The following is a 16,557-nucleotide window of genomic DNA, read 5'->3' as shown; positions in this document are numbered from 1 at the left end:
TGATGGGATCTAACGTATCATCAAAGAGACTTTACCCCCGTTTAATATGTGCCTACGTTGAAATCTTTTATTACATACACGTTAGTCATATTTGTGACATATATTTTGTTGTAACCATACGATGATGATCATAACAAACGACAGTAACCTTTCTGGGCACTCTAACCTGAAACTTGATAATTGATCGTAGGGCTGATTCTTGTGTACGATTCACGATACACTGAAATCAATGCAGGCATTAAAAGATTTTTTAGAAACAGTTCAAATACCTTTAAGCAAAATCTCAAGTGAGAAAAAACAATGTATTATCATGGGGGATTTTAATGTTAATTTGATGGACCTAGATTTAATGTCATGTAATCATGATTTTGTTAATATTTTTTCTACCTTTTCATATTTTCCATTAATTAATAAACCCACAAGGATAACAAGTAATTCGGCAACAATATTAGATAATATATTTTATAACCAACCTGAAAGTGTCGTAGAAGCTGGTATCATTACAACAGATGTCAGTGATCACCTAACCCCTTTCGTCATAATTGAAGGTCCTTTAATCTCTAATAATTCAAAGACCCATTACCCTATAAGAGACTTCTGTGAAAAAAATATGATTACATTTTGTAGAAAATTACAGTGTGTTGATTGGACATGTTTAAACAATACAGAAAACGTTGATGACGTTTATGATATATTTTTAGACATTTACAAAAAACTATATAATGAAAGTTTTCCAATAACAAATGTTAAAATAAAAAAGACATCTACAGAAAGGTCATGGTTTAATACGGATATCAAGAAAATGTGCAAACGAAAATACTTTTTATATAAGAAATTTTTAAAGAACCCAACTTCCTATAGAGAGAATGTATATAAAAGTTACAGAAACATGGTCCATAGCTTCATTCGTAAAAAGAAGCGTGAATTCTATCATCATAAATTTGAAAATGTAAAACACAATTCTAGAGCGACATGGAAAATAATAAATAACATTTTAACAAAAAATAAGAATAGAGATGTTGATTATAGTATTGAAAATAATGGAGAAGTGACCGATAATCAGCAAGAAATTGTAAGTGTATTTAATGATTTTTTTAGTAGTATTGGTTCTAAAATACATGAGAGTACTAGAAATCTATCTCAAGAAAATAACTTTAAAAGGTTTATGAAACACAGTATTTGTCATTCTATGTACTTTACGCCAGTAACAGAAAGAAATATATATGATGTCATTTTGAAATTGGATGCGAATAAAAGCGCGGGTTACGATGATATTAGTCCTAAGGTAGTTAAATATTAAATTCATGCAATAGTTTCCCCTTTATGTAAAATCATTAATATGTCTCTTGAAAATGGTGTGTTTCCGAACTCTTTAAAACTTGCTAAAGTAACTCCTGTCTTTAAGAATGGTAATAAAACACTAGTAACTAACTACCGACCCATATCAATTTTATCAGTTTTCAGCAAGGTTTTTGAAAAAATAGTATATGACAAATTGATAGCATTTATTTCAAAACACAACATATTATATAACAAGCAATTCGGTTTCAGAAAGGGATACAACACTGCTCATGCATTAATTGATTTAACTGAAAAAATAGCTAAGGAATATGAAAACAAAGCAATAACGATTGGTGTATTTTTAGACTTATCTAAAGCATTCGATTGTATAGACCATAATATTTTAATTGATAAGCTATCATCATACGGGTTTAGAGGGACAGTATTGAAGTGGTTAATCAGTTACTTAAGAAATCGAAAACAATGTGTATGCATCAACAAAATTCATTCAGACTTTCAGGACATAAGAGTAGGGGTACCCCAGGGGTCTAACCTAGGCCCTCTTCTTTTTATATTGTACATCAATGACCTGCAACATGTAAGTAATATTTTAACTACTACCTTATTTGCAGACGATACAAGTTTATTTTTATCTGGTAAGGATCCCATTCAATTAAATAATATTTTAAATTCTGAAATGGAAAAAGTTCACATGTGGTTCCAAGCCAACAGACTACAAATTAACACTAAGAAGACATCTTTTATGATTTTTAAGCCTAAAAATAAGAAAATTGAAGAAAACTCCATAAAATTATATATAAATGATTTTGAAATTCAGAAAGTGCAATATACGAAATTCCTAGGTGTCACAATTGACGATAGCATGAGTTGGAAAGAACATGTAAATAATATTTCTATGAAGATTTCTCAAACCATTGGTGTACTTAATAGAATCAAAGGTGACTTACCATTGCATATTCGTGTTCAATTGTACAATACAATGATACTCACGCATCTCAGCTATTGCAATATCGTATGGGGGGACTGTGCAAATTATTTAAAGCTACAATTATTTCGCTTACAAAAACGGGCAATAAGAATTATAACAAATTCCCCATATTTAGCTCACTCTCATCAATTATTCCGTAAATTAAAGATTCTAAAAATTTATGATATACATACCCTTCACACTGCAATTGTTATGTTTTCATACTACAAGAATCAGTTGCCTGACACATTTAACAGTTATTTTCAAACAAATCGCAGTGTAAACAAATATAATACGAGAAATTCTGATAATTTATACATTCCTTTTTTACCGCTTTTCTTTCTCAAGAACAGTCATAAGTTATAGTGGACCACTCATATGGAACAGTTTGCCCCCTGAAATAAAAGAAAGTCCTTCGCAAAATTCATTTAAAGTAAGATGTAAGTCTTACCTTCTAAATATGTATACTTCACCATGTTCTCAGTGAATAAGCTTGCTTGCTTTTATGTGTATGTTTTTTAAACATATTTTTTTGTAATGTAGTTGTTATTTTTTTTCTTCAAATTTTTCATTAGTTTGTTGATTTCGTTTATTTTGAAATGTGTGTTTCTTGCAATCTAATCAATTGATTGCAGGATGGTCTTTTTTCGGTAATAAATGTTAATCAGGGAATAGCCTAGATAGGTCTATTTGGCTTTTGCTATTCCCCCACATCGCATTCATTACCCTATGTATTTTGTTAATTTTGTTAATTTGTCATTTTACAATATTCGTTACTCCTTTACTCCTTTACTATGGAATCATTTTGATTGATCTCGATATATTGTATCTTGTATGTTTTTTACAGATGTGAAATAAATGAATTTGAATTTGAATTTGAATTTGAAATCAGACACATGTTCAATCAATAGGCTTTTCGTTCAGAGGCAATGGTGAACTACACGATGAATCTTTTATAGGAGCTTGTCTCCATCACAGCCTTTACAAGCCGACCAGAAGGGGGTATAAAGACACGGGTTGAGGTAATAATCACGATCTGATTCCTCATTGATCTTCGCCTGAATGATACCATCAAAGGAAACCTGATCAACTACGCAATTTTTACGCGCCCCATCCCTTCGGCTAATGCAGACTATGAGAGAGTATATGTGAGTTTGTCCACGTGACTATACGTGCATACAACCAATCATCGCAGTGCATGACAACTTTCTGTTCCCCTGTTCGTTAAACGACAGTGAAGTCATCCAAATCCGACTTCAAAACGATATCACTTGTTGACAAGACGTGTATTTCACCAAATACTTTCTTACTCTGTATTGCGATGGTACTTGTTATTTTCGAATCGGTTAGGCTGATGACATATATATTGCACTGCTTGGGTTGATTGGTAAGGATCATCCAATTTTTGTCAACATCATCGTACTGGCAATTATTACCAGCAACGCTGTCAAAGCTTTGGACAGGTAGACCTACGTTGACATTTTTAGTAACATTTGTCTTTCTGTAGTAGAGACTGACGCATTAAAAAAAACTGGTTAATGAAAAAAAAAATGCTATCGACAACGAAATTCAAATGAATTTAACAGTTCAAATCGACAATGCTTCATCCAGGCTGTCACCTGGTTTCCACTTTTCACAGACTACCACGTCCCTGTTTATTGAGGGTACTGATGTGATATACATGCTCCGATCTTCATGAACGATTAATGAGTGATTCCTGTGCTGATATTTGTAGCATACATGGAGTTTCTGTCCTCGTCCCACACGAAAGCTTCATCATCACTATTAATCCACGAATCCCCGGTTTCTTGATGACAGGCGGAATATAGATTGACTTGACAAGTTCCCGTTTACCGATGTACCCATCAATTCTACCATATTATTATCCACCAAATCCCCCCTCTACAAACTTCACTCTCTTAATTTCACAAAGGATGTGGCCAGCGTCTTAATACACATTTAAAGATGTTTCTTCAGAAAATGTTAGTACCTGAGGAGTTTGATTCACCAATGTTTTATCCCGTTTGGTTATTTATATAAATGTCGATTGAATATTATTCAATGTATCTATTTCATGCATAGTTCGGCTATTAAGATCCTTTAAATCATTTTAGAAATGATTTCGCTAATTGCCATCACATCTGAAAGAAGAATTTCTTCTCGGTTTTCGATGATTCTCTCTCGCTTCGCTGTTTCAACCTTCCATACGTCGACACATTCTTTCCTATTACCTCTTGTATTAGAGATTTCCAGCTCCTCTTCATCGTTAATCATTTTGATAATTCTGTTCTCTTTGTTCCGTGCTCTCTTTAACTTTTCTTCGGAAGCAACCTAAAAGTTATCGTTGACTGCCAGGAGATGCTTACTTATCGAGGCCTCGGCAGACGCGATCGTAGATTCAACGTTTTTTTTAAGACTGCGCTTCTGCTTCTGCTCTCTTGAAAAAAAATCATGTTGTCTGCAGTAACTTCTGATTGGTTTATAATCTATATCGTATATCCAAATCTCACCTTGATGTTCCCGAGTTCTTTTCTCTTTTCTCTGCTGGTACTGGAAGCCATTACAATCAGGAAGTTGTAGAAACTTATGAATTCGGTAGGAATGAACAAAAAAAAACCCACATATATTTTAGATTAGACAGACTGACTGGAATGCAGTTGCGCTTATCTAATATACAGATAGATGTGATCTCCCCTGGTCCGATTTTAAGGGGTTCACAAACTGCAAAAAAGGAATAGAAATAAAAAAAATGTTTCGGAAGAAAAATCGAATTAAAATGAATGAAATCCTTTTTTTAAGTCTATCAAATTAATATCATAAGAATGCATGTGTCACATATTCAAACAATGGTTGGTTTTATGGTTTGCGCCAGTTGAAGATCAACAAGGCATGTAAGGCAAAGCCCTCTAAGATGGCGGTGCGATGATGTCATTGCCTAAGGTCATCCCGAAGCGTAAGTGTAGTGACAGTTCTCTGGACGCCTTTCCAATCCATTGTATGCTCGGTTAAGCAACCTCGACATCTAACCGGCTATGGGAAAGAGCACACTCTGTCGTCCGAACAAATGCAGCTATATATTTGATATATGAAATATCGTACTTTCATTTTCGACCACTGACAACCTAAGACATTAAGTCGTACATGTACTTTTGAAATGTGCTTAACGGCATAGGCTAGCGAAAGTAAGCGAATAAATCTCACCGTCACCATTATTACATCAATATGTTTGAGACACGTCAGAAATGTCTTAAAAACAATTTGTCTCACCGACTGCAACTATCTTTAATTTTGATATTGAATGTTTCTTTGTTACCAGGATTATTGGATTGGATACTACCACTCTGATCTCAAATGGCGTACCATATTTGGTGCATGTTTGCTCTTCTTGTTTTTGGCAAAGGTATGTCGAATTTGATTAAATTTGAATAAAATTGAATTTATACATATTGGTTTGTAGCGATTTTTTTCCTTCTCTTTGTAAAGGTAGGCTGTTAATAAAACTAAGAAAATAGAAAGTATGACTTCTTCCGTTACTATTTGATTATTTTAAATGAGTTTAAGGTCAAAGCAGACTGCCGACAAAAAAACACGTTTTCCCATTCATGCTTGCCATCAGCAAGATCAGAAAAATATTTTCTTTCACTTAATTTCGTTGTTCACGTCTGTCTCGGAATGCACTTCCTGGGCATATATCCATCTAAAGACCATGGACTGAGTTACGCATTTAAGGTGCACGGAGGGTGTTATCCTTCGCGAAATGGTACAACCTGCAGCAAAACTCGAACAAGTGCAATTTTTAACCCTTTTGACATGTTTGGCATGTAAAAAAATCAGCGCACATCTTGAATGATGCAACTTTTCACCCCTTGAGAGTCTAAAATAGATGCCCACCCTTTATAGTACTATGAAGAAGCAATACTTTTGCTATTACTGATAATTTACAATATTCCTACACAATCCATTTGCAGGCTCCCCCTCTACCATGTCTACAGCCACGATATCTTTTCAAGCAAGGCAGTTCCTACCTGTCAAAGGAGAAGATTTTACGATGGAGTGCACCTATTTCCCTCCTTCGAATGTTCGCACTGTCAAGTGGAAACACGAAGAAACACGAATTGCGTCTGAGTGGTGCACAACTTCAAGTGAATGTACACCTAATATTTCCAATCCTACTAAGTACAGGTTATTGGGAGCTGACAGCAGCACATCCCTTACAATAATTAATTTGAACACTGGTGACAATGGGAGATACACATGTAATGTATTTTACCTACATGGGGAACGTTCAGCGACTGAAATACTGGAAGTACTAAATCAAGGTAAGAACAAATGGGAGGTTTGACAGCATAGGTGACATTTCAATCCACCTAGCTAAGATTTTTTTTTTTACACGCGCGCTATTTTGCGACGCACAACATCAGTTTAATCTTAGCAGTGTCTAAATCATGACCGTTTTTGTACAGAAAAATAATAAAAACCCCTCTCTACGAAGTATTTGGATTAACCACAATGAGCACGATGACAAAATTAAATGTTTACGAATACGTAGGCCTACTCATCCAATATTGTGCCACCTTCTTACCCAATGAAAAGACATCGTAAATAAAGCCCTAACCCATTTTACCTAGAGCTCGTGACTATTCGCAGTTTAAAACAGTTTAAAAAAAGTGAAATATAAGGGTAATGACGATTTTTTTAACACGTGTGAAACCAAACTAGAATCACGAAGGCTAATCACAATCACGAAGTTAAATTCTACTCCAGAGGGAAATTCCATTAAAATTTCATCCAAATTACAGTACGAATCTTTCTTGTAAAGTTCCGGTGATTCTAAAGACGAATCCAAGATTAACGCGTGAAAAGGCCCATGATCAAACTGCAATATTCTATCGACGATACTTTTTGCTCACCAAACATGTGAAAGGTGATTAGATTGTAGATATTTTTAGCTGTAGGTTACACCCGTCCCCTCCTGCTTTCTGTATCATTTCATATAACGGGTTCTTTCCCACGTGTTATTTGTAAGAAATTAATGAATACAAATAATTTTGTCATTGACGGTATACATGTATATGGCAAGATTATACATAATATAAATGATATTATGACTGTTTTATTAAATTTTACTATTTATTTGTTTATTTAGCCCATTGACAATTTGGCATGAGTTCATATTCGCCAACAAGAAAATCATTCAGTAATTAATCATTTTAAAAACTGAAATAGTAAGGAACTATTTGAGATGAGGGTGCTAATTTCTAATGTACTGTGTTTTTCTCCAATTCCACCCTCACGGGTTTTCATGTCTGACGCCTACTGGGGCCGGCAATACTTGAACAACGCCAATATAAGTATAACTGCTGGAGAGTCGTTTAGCATCACCTGTGGAGTAAATAGGGCAAGGCCTCCTGCATTCCTGCAATGGCTAATACCTGAGGACATGACCGTTGTTCATCAGGATCAATCTGATGTCATTCAAGACAGATCTTACATCTCCCGGAAAACTTTGACAATCACACCCACCAGAGTTGACCATGAAAAGAGTCTCAGCTGCATCGCATCACACCCGGAAATACAAGGGAGTCTTAGATCCTCGGTTCTTCTGAATGTTCATGGTATGTCTCATTCAGGGAATCATTACGTGTACACGTATTGATATCAATCCTAGATTTTCAGTCCTTGCAAAATTTTGTAACACTCAATTCATCCACAATAGCTTAAACATTGGACAGAATATGCTAACACTTTACGTCGATTAAAGCTCCATTTCAATATATTTACATGCATATCTACATAATGACGAACCAGTTGTTTCCAAGCATCATTCCGCAGTGAACACGATTTTTCTTTATTTCTTACTTTTTTATATTGACATCTCTTGTTTATTTACACGCGGTATCATTAAGTTTCAAAACTTCTTTTCACAAAGGGCCTGTCCGCATATCATACAATGCTTCCTTCTTTGTTCTACTACTTTCTCTTACGATACTTCTCTTGTTTGCCATACCTACAGTTCTTCCTTCCAGTGTGCTGCTCTTTCTAACTGGAGGTAACCAGTCTCAATCAACAGTCATAAACGTTCAAGAAGATTCACCGACGTCAATCACTTGTAAAAGCATCGGGTCATTTCCAGCAACTGAGCTATCATTTTGGTTAGTTGGTGCTTCTGACAGGACTCCGATCAACGCAAATGTATCAAGTTATGGGAGTGTTTTAGACGACACTTTGTTTGACACTGAAAGTACCATAACCATAAAACCAGATGCCATTAACCATGGAATGCACATTATATGCTCATCGTATATGGACGACGCTTTCTTTGTTAAAATACTGACAGTTAGACTAATTGTTTACGGTGAGTTGTTTCCCTCGATGATTTTAGAACCGAGAGTCAATATTGTTAATGGTAGAACGGACAACAGATCATCAATGAAAATTCATCTAGAATAACTTACCAAACCTGAAGAAAATTACAAGATAGCTACAACTGTGCCTTTTTTATAAATGAAATAAGTTTTGTTGTTAGTAATGATTTAAAATTATTTTGTTCGATTCCGACTATACTGCCGGGGCTAGGTAAAAAAAAAGGCTTCTACAGCTGAAGTTTGACTATGACCAATAGCTTTTTATGAAGGTCTACCAGACAATGTCGTAATGATTGTCCCTGGTGATATCATGGATATGCTCGAAGGCACAGAGACCAACATAACATGTACAGCTCTTAATGGATACCCTGCAACTCTCATCCACTAGTATATCGGGTAAAGGAACGTCACAGGTCATTCATCTGTGAGGACATCCATCAACAGCGCTGATCGATATGATGCTGAAAGCACTCTGATCCTCATACCAAATATGACTGACCACTTTATCCACGTCACAGTCCTTGAATAAGACAAGGGTATTAAATATATCATTTAAGTCTAGATCAGGACGATGGCAGTAATGAAAACAAACATCGGCAGATTATTTTTTTTTTCAAAAAACCCTGGTTAATGAAACAAATGTTGACAAGGAAATTTCAATGAATTTCTAAACTTCCAATCGACAATGCCTCATTTTGATGATTGAAGCAAGGTTTATCATGGTCCTACCCGTATTTTTTTCAGGGAGGGGGGGGGGGGGCAAAACGCATGAAAGTTCTTAGGAATGCTTTTCAAAGTAATTCTTTTCTTTTCTGACGGAATATAATCATGCTGTTATAATCTTGAATATTGTTCCAACCAAACATGTGACTTCATATTGTTTTCTGAGTACTTCAAGGACTCAAGTCAAAAGTTGTAATGAGGATTAATACTTCCATAAATAATGTACCCTCTATGCACTAGGCAGATGAGTTAAATTAGATGTTTATTAAAATGTATAACATTAAATGACCAGTATATCAATGTTAACAATACAGTTGTTGCATATTTATTTTAACAATAGTCTATGTATATGTCTATATGATGTAATATCACGCTATTTTTCTATTGTTGGATTGATTCAGCAAAAAATAAAAACAATACGGATATTTAAATAAAACCCGTCTCATAATTCTGGTTTGTCTGTTGTTGTGGATGAGGAGGGTTGACAAGAGTGACTCAAGTAGTAAGTACCATTTTTAAAATACACATAGAAAACATGTGAACACTCTTGTTAACAACCTCAGTGATGATCTTGCTACATTTAACTAAAGGTTAGTGAAGAATAGATTGGCGGTGAATATAGACAAATGCAATTTTGTATTGATTGGGAGTATACTCGATGTTTTTTATAGGACCTAATATAATCAAACGCATGTATTAAAAGGTAAAGGTATCGACCTCTGAGACGGAGCTGCGATGAAGTCAGTAAATAAGGTCTTAGTAAGTTAAATGGCAGATGATGTAATAAGTAATTCCAAAGTTGTGTGTGTGTGTGGGGGGGGGGGGTCTGACGAGGAGTTACCTAACTCGCAAATTGTCAGATTGGTTACAAGTTGATAATTTGTTGTGTATTTTTTAGTGCCGATTGGCGACAGTGGCATGTTAAGAGTTAGCGGTGTTGATTAGGATCAATATGAACTGTACACACAATAAATGTGTTATGGAACAGTTTCAATGAGGCACCTATGATTGTGTACGTTTTGGAGCCCATCCTGAAGAGTATTTGTCCTGACTGTTCTCTGGAAGCCATCAAACTCCATTGTTTGCTATTAGTAGGTCAAGCAAACCTCAACTTCAAATCGGATAAGAGAAAGAGCACACTCTGTCGCCAGATCATTAAAATGCAGCAATACACTTAATATAATTAATATACATAACATTGTACTTTCATTTTCGACCGTTGACAACTTAAGTCGTACTTTCGTAATGTGCTTTAACTGCATGGACAATTGAAAGTAGTCGAACAAATCTCATCGTCATCATTATTCCTTCAATGTGTTTTGGACACATCGAGGATGTCTTCGGAATTGTGTTTCTGTAAGGTCGATTTATCGTTCGCTCGTTCGCGTCGCTCTTCCCTGACCATCAAAAAATCTGTGCCTCGTACGCCATTTTCATCATCTACTACCGCTCATATGTTTTGACTTATTTTGTCACACCCTCCGAATGTGAACTGCCCAGTAACATTCATTGACAGTACGAATATAAAACAATGTAGAGGTTGCTTTAAGTTCACTATTTATGTCGAGAACATGATTGACGTTGATCATTAAAAGTCTAACCATCTCCTATCCAATATTGAAATCCAAACATGGATACCTATCTGATCATTTAAAGTTTAAACTGCTAATGGTAATGATCAGGGGCCGCGGAAGGGTTTTGAAAGTTGGGGGGGGGGGGGTGGCAACCATGCAAAGAACAATAATCAGATGGTCATTTTTACGTTTTTGTACACGGGTTTGGAAAAAGTGCGGGGGTTGAAGTCCACACAGCCCCTCCCCCGTTTCCGCGGCTCGTGATGATGATGTTATTTCTAGTGTGTGCTTCATATCAGATTGTAATGTAAAAAAATTAGTTTATCACCAGCGCCAGCTGTGAACGTGTAACTCGAGCATTTTGAACTAGCAGTAATCTTTACTATCCTGCTGCGAAGGGAAATGGCGACCTCTACGACCACGCATGCTCTAAATATTACTCATTAATGTTAAATAGCACATCACGAAACCGAATCAGGAGTTGAGAAGGAAACCAGTAGCACTCGTTTGACACAATACCAGCGATTTTCCCCAAAGTGTACAGCATCTGGGAGTCTCCTACAAGTTTGACTTTATAAGAGTTTATTTGTCATTGTTGGATTTCATGTCGTTCTGAAAGCAAGTCTTCGTAGAGCCAGATTTGATATCATGACAAGCGCTTTTGAACATGCTGTGGTTGTTTCTGTTCTAACGCTCCTCAGTTATGGTAGGTTTACGTTGCTATATCTACATTTGACCCATTTTCCGTTAACGATTAAACAAGCACCGTAATCTATAAAAGGTTTATCGTGTGTACATTATAAGTACCTTTAAATGACACTATTATATTACAACATATCTTCATGTGCTCATATTTCATATGCAAAGCGACTTACTGACATATTTTGGAGAACAGAATCCTTCGATTCCGTAAGAGGATGACCAAAGGACAACAATATTCCCAGTCATTATTAAACGGTGAGCATCTGGTGATATTTACACACCCCATCCTTCTGAATAGATACTCGTGGCCTTATTAATCAATAAATGATGCATTATAACATTTATAAAATGAATAAAAAGGGAAATAAATTGATAAGTGGATTAGAAATAAACTAAAATAAAATGAATAAATGAGCAAAGATATTGACAAATTAATAATTCATATCGAAACCCCTTACAAACCCACTTAAAGCAAATCATTTTCATTGCATTAATTCAGGAGAAATGACGCCAACTGAAATATCTTCGTTGGCAAAATTTTGTCTATCAATCTCGCAGAAACGAAAGGATTTGGTATTTCGATCAAGAGAGACAAGTATCTTCCAGTGATTGGCGAGGATTTTACATTGGTCTGCACGTTCACACTACAAGCCAGAAATAGGGAGATCACGTGGCAAAAGGATGGTGAATCACTCGCAACATGTGATTGTAGGGAAGATCGATCTTGTAGGTTTACTGTTCTTGACCAATGGAAATTCAGCTTGGTGGCAGACTACTCCAGTGCTAATCTTACGATAAAACAGCTGGTTGGTGATGACGGTGGCCATTACAGATGTTCTGTTCGCCAAACTGCCTTTGCCCACTTTACAGTATCAAGGAGCATGCTCGTAACACCATTACTACCAGGTGCAGTAATTGTTTAAGATATAATGATCAAAGCCAGGTCAACCCAATTTCAACAATGAAATTTTAAACTAGAAGAACAGTACGATATTTTATCACGGCTATATTTCGAAAAAAAAAATTAAACATGCAGATTATTGAAGTACGTGAAACGCAATCAAGAAACAAACTAATAAAGAAAGCTAAACAAATTCCTCAGCACACAACCGTAACAAACATGACAGAAAATGCAAAAAGAATAAAACATTTCGTTCATTATTCATTTTGTTTACATACACCGTCGATCTCACTAGTTAACTGGTAACCAATTACACTTGTTTTATGAAAGAAATACCTTTTTATTATACAATTCTAGGAATTTGTTCATTCATACATGTAATTCCGTTCATGCTTTATCGACATCCACAAATATGCATACTTTTATTCAATGTAACATACTCTAAAAATATATAATGAATAATGCATATGGCGTAGAAATAGAGCCTTAGATTTTAAAAGGAGCGTAGCTCTCAAAATGAAAGAAAAGGTCACACTCTTCGTTAGTGCTCATGATGTGACAAAGAAAGAAAAATAATGTCTGGGGCAGTTAGTGACTAAAAAGCTGCTAAGCTATATAACCAGGGAGGTGTGATATAACAATTGGATGTCTTCTCGTTGTGGTTGGTATATTTATGATCTTCTATAATGGGCGTTTGGTAAAGCAAGCTATGGTAATTGATTAGGCCGACATGTTTATTTTTCTGTAAAAATAAAACTTCATCAAGCAGATCACCCATGTTCGCTAATGATTTGATGCTTTAATAGAACGTGTCGCTTTTTCATTTTCCATAACATGCTACAGCACCACCGGATGAGGTCGTTTTGTCTTTCCCTGCTGAATTAAAAGAAGGGATTAAAGTCACCGTGATCTGCAAGGCTACTAATGTGTACCCAGCTCCTCGCATTTACTGGTACATAGAATCAAGAAATATGACTGGTCATTCATCCCTGAATATTAGTGAAAATGATACAGGTCGATATGATGTTGAAAGCACATTGACTTTCATACCAAAGAGGTTGGACCATGGGAAACATCTCCTATGCCTTGCAGTTCTACCTACATTATCCACCACCTGGTGTGTGAATGATAGCATGGTTTTAAACATAACAGGTGCCTATTTATTCAGTATCATATCAATATGATTTTCGATGTTTTCCAATCATATTTCTGAAGCAAGGAACCTCATAGAGTGATGCAAAATTTTAGGATCTGTTTGCAACTTTTGTGTACTAGTCTATTTTCGGTGAATTGGTAGATTTTGTTAATATCTATAGCTTATTTATGCACAACAGAAATGCTTCTGGGCCAGCTGAGTTATCTTCTTTTGAATTAATTCGTAATTGAACTTCGTTAATGAGATGAATATCACCCACCTGTTGTGTCTATAAGTTACTTAGATAATATACTATTTAGCTAACAATCAATTATTTTATAATTAATTAACTTTAAACTGCAGTTAGACCCGATTCACCTTCTTGGTTCATCGTCAATCAACACCGGACGACATCTTCGACTATCCTCGCTGCCTGAGAACCTAGGTGCATGAGAGCTGGACATGCAGAAATAATGTCGGTAGGTCGAATCAGCTATTAATTTATTTAATTAATATAAGTCCCCCTCTATAAACTTCACTCCCTTAATTTCACAAAGAATGTGGCCAGCGTCTTGATGCACGTTCAAAGATGTTTCGTCAGAAAATGTTAGTACCTGAAGAGTTCGAATCACCGATGTTTTCTCTCGTTTTGTTATTTGTATGATAGTCGATTGAATATTCTTCATTGTATCAATTTCATGAATAGTTCGGCTAGTAAGATCCGTAATCCTTTTTGAAATAATTTCGATAATTGCCATCACATCTGAAAGAAGAATTTTTCTCGGTTTCCGTTGATTTTTCTCGCTTTGCTGTTTCAACCTTCCATGCGTCGACACGTTCTTTCCTTTTACCTCTTGTAGTAGAGATATCCGGCTCAGCATCAACTTTGATCACGTTGATCATTCTATTCTCCCGTGGAAAATTAACTCCTCCTTGGAAGCAACCTCAAAGTCATCATTGTCTGCCTGGAGATGCTTACTTATCGAGACCTCGGTCGCGATCGTACATTCAACGGTTTATAGAATGTGCTTCTGCTTCTTCGATCTTGTGCTGTTTCTTACCCAAATTGTTCTTTCAGTCGGAGGTTAAATTCTGGATATTCTTTATCTCTCATGTTTTTTAGTGATTTGCTGTAGCGCATAGACGGCAAAAAGGAATTTCATGTTGTCTACAGTAATAACTGATTGGTTTATAATCTATATCGTATATCCAGATCTTATCATAATGTTCCCGAGTTCTTTTCTTTTTTCTCTGCTGGTGCTGGAAGCCATCATAGCCAGCAAGTTGTAGAAATTAATTAATTCGGTAGGAACAAAAAAATAATGTTTTATATTAGACAAAATGACTGGTAAGCAGCTGCGCTTAGCTAACATAAGGGGAGATGTGACTTCCCCTGAACAAACTTTCAGGGGTCACCAAAATACAAAAAAAATGTTTCGATAGAAAAATCGAAATAAAATGAATGAAAACCTATTTAGAATTTATTACATTAATCTCATAAGAATCGCATGTGTCAAACGTTCAAACAAGGGTTGGTTTTATGGTTTGCGCCAGTTGAAGATCAACAGGGCTTGTAAGGCATAGACCTCTAAGATTGCGGTGCGATGATGTGATCGCCTAAGGTCATCCCGAAGCGTATGTGTCGTGACAGTTCTCTGGACGCCTTCCCAATCCATTGTATGCTCGGTTAAGCAACCTCAAAACCAAACCGGCTATGGGAAAGAGCACACTCTGTCGTCCGAACAAATGCAGCTATATATTTGATATATGAAATATCGAACTTTCATTTTCGACCGCTGACAACCTAAGACATTATGTCGTACATGTACTTTTGAAATGTGCTTAACGGCATAGGCTAGCGAAAGTAAGCGAATAAATCTCACCGTCACCATTATTACATCAATGTGTTCGAGACACATCGGAAATGTCTTAAAAAACAATTTGTCTCACCTACTGCAACTATCTTACATTTTGAGACTGAATGTTTCTTTGTTACCAGGATTATTCGATTGGATATTATCACTCTGATCACAAATGGCGTACCATATTTGGTGCCTGTTTGCTCTTCTTGTTTTTGGCAAAGGTATGTCGAATTTGATTAAATTTGAATCTATACATATTGGCTTGTAGCCGTTTTTTCCTTCTCTTTTGTAAAGGTACGCTGTTAATAAGACTAAGAATATAGAAAGTATGACTTCTTCCGTCACTATATGATTATTTTAAGTGAGTTTAAGGCCAAAGCAGACTGCCGACAAAAAACATGTTTTCCCATTCATGCTTGCCTTCAGCAGGATCTGAAAAATATTTTTTTTTTCCACTTAATTGCTTTTTTCACGTCTGTCTCGGAATGCGCTTTCTGGGCATATATCCATCTAAAGACCATGGACTGTGTTACGCATTTAAGGTGCACGAAGGGTGTTATCCTTCGCAAAATGGTACAACCTGCATCAAAATTTGAACAAGTGCAATTTTGAACCCTCTTGACATGTTTGAGTAAGAAATTAACGCAAATCTTGAAGGATGCCCTTTTTCCCCCCGTTGAGAGTCTAAAATAGATGCCCACCCTGTATAGTACTATGAAGAAGCAATACTTCACTAATAATTAACAATATTTCTACACAATTCATTTGCAGGCTCCCCCGCTACCATGTCTACAGCCACGATATATTTTCAACCGAGGCAGTTCCTACCCGTCAAAGGAGAAGATTTTACGATGGAGTGCACCTATTTCCCTCCTTCGAATGTTCGCACTGTCAAGTGGAAACACGAAGAAACACGAATTGCGTCTGAGTGGTGCACAACTGCAAGTGAATGTACATCTAATATTTCTAATCCTTCAAAGTACAAGTTAATGGGAAATGATCGCAGCACATCTCTTACAATAATCA

This window comes from Lytechinus pictus, chromosome 8, assembly GCF_037042905.1.
Source record: "Lytechinus pictus isolate F3 Inbred chromosome 8, Lp3.0, whole genome shotgun sequence".
Classification (NCBI taxonomy): Eukaryota; Metazoa; Echinodermata; class Echinoidea; order Temnopleuroida; family Toxopneustidae; genus Lytechinus; species Lytechinus pictus.
The sequence above is the reverse complement of the archived record's forward strand: the minus strand, read 5'-3'. Positions refer to the sequence as shown.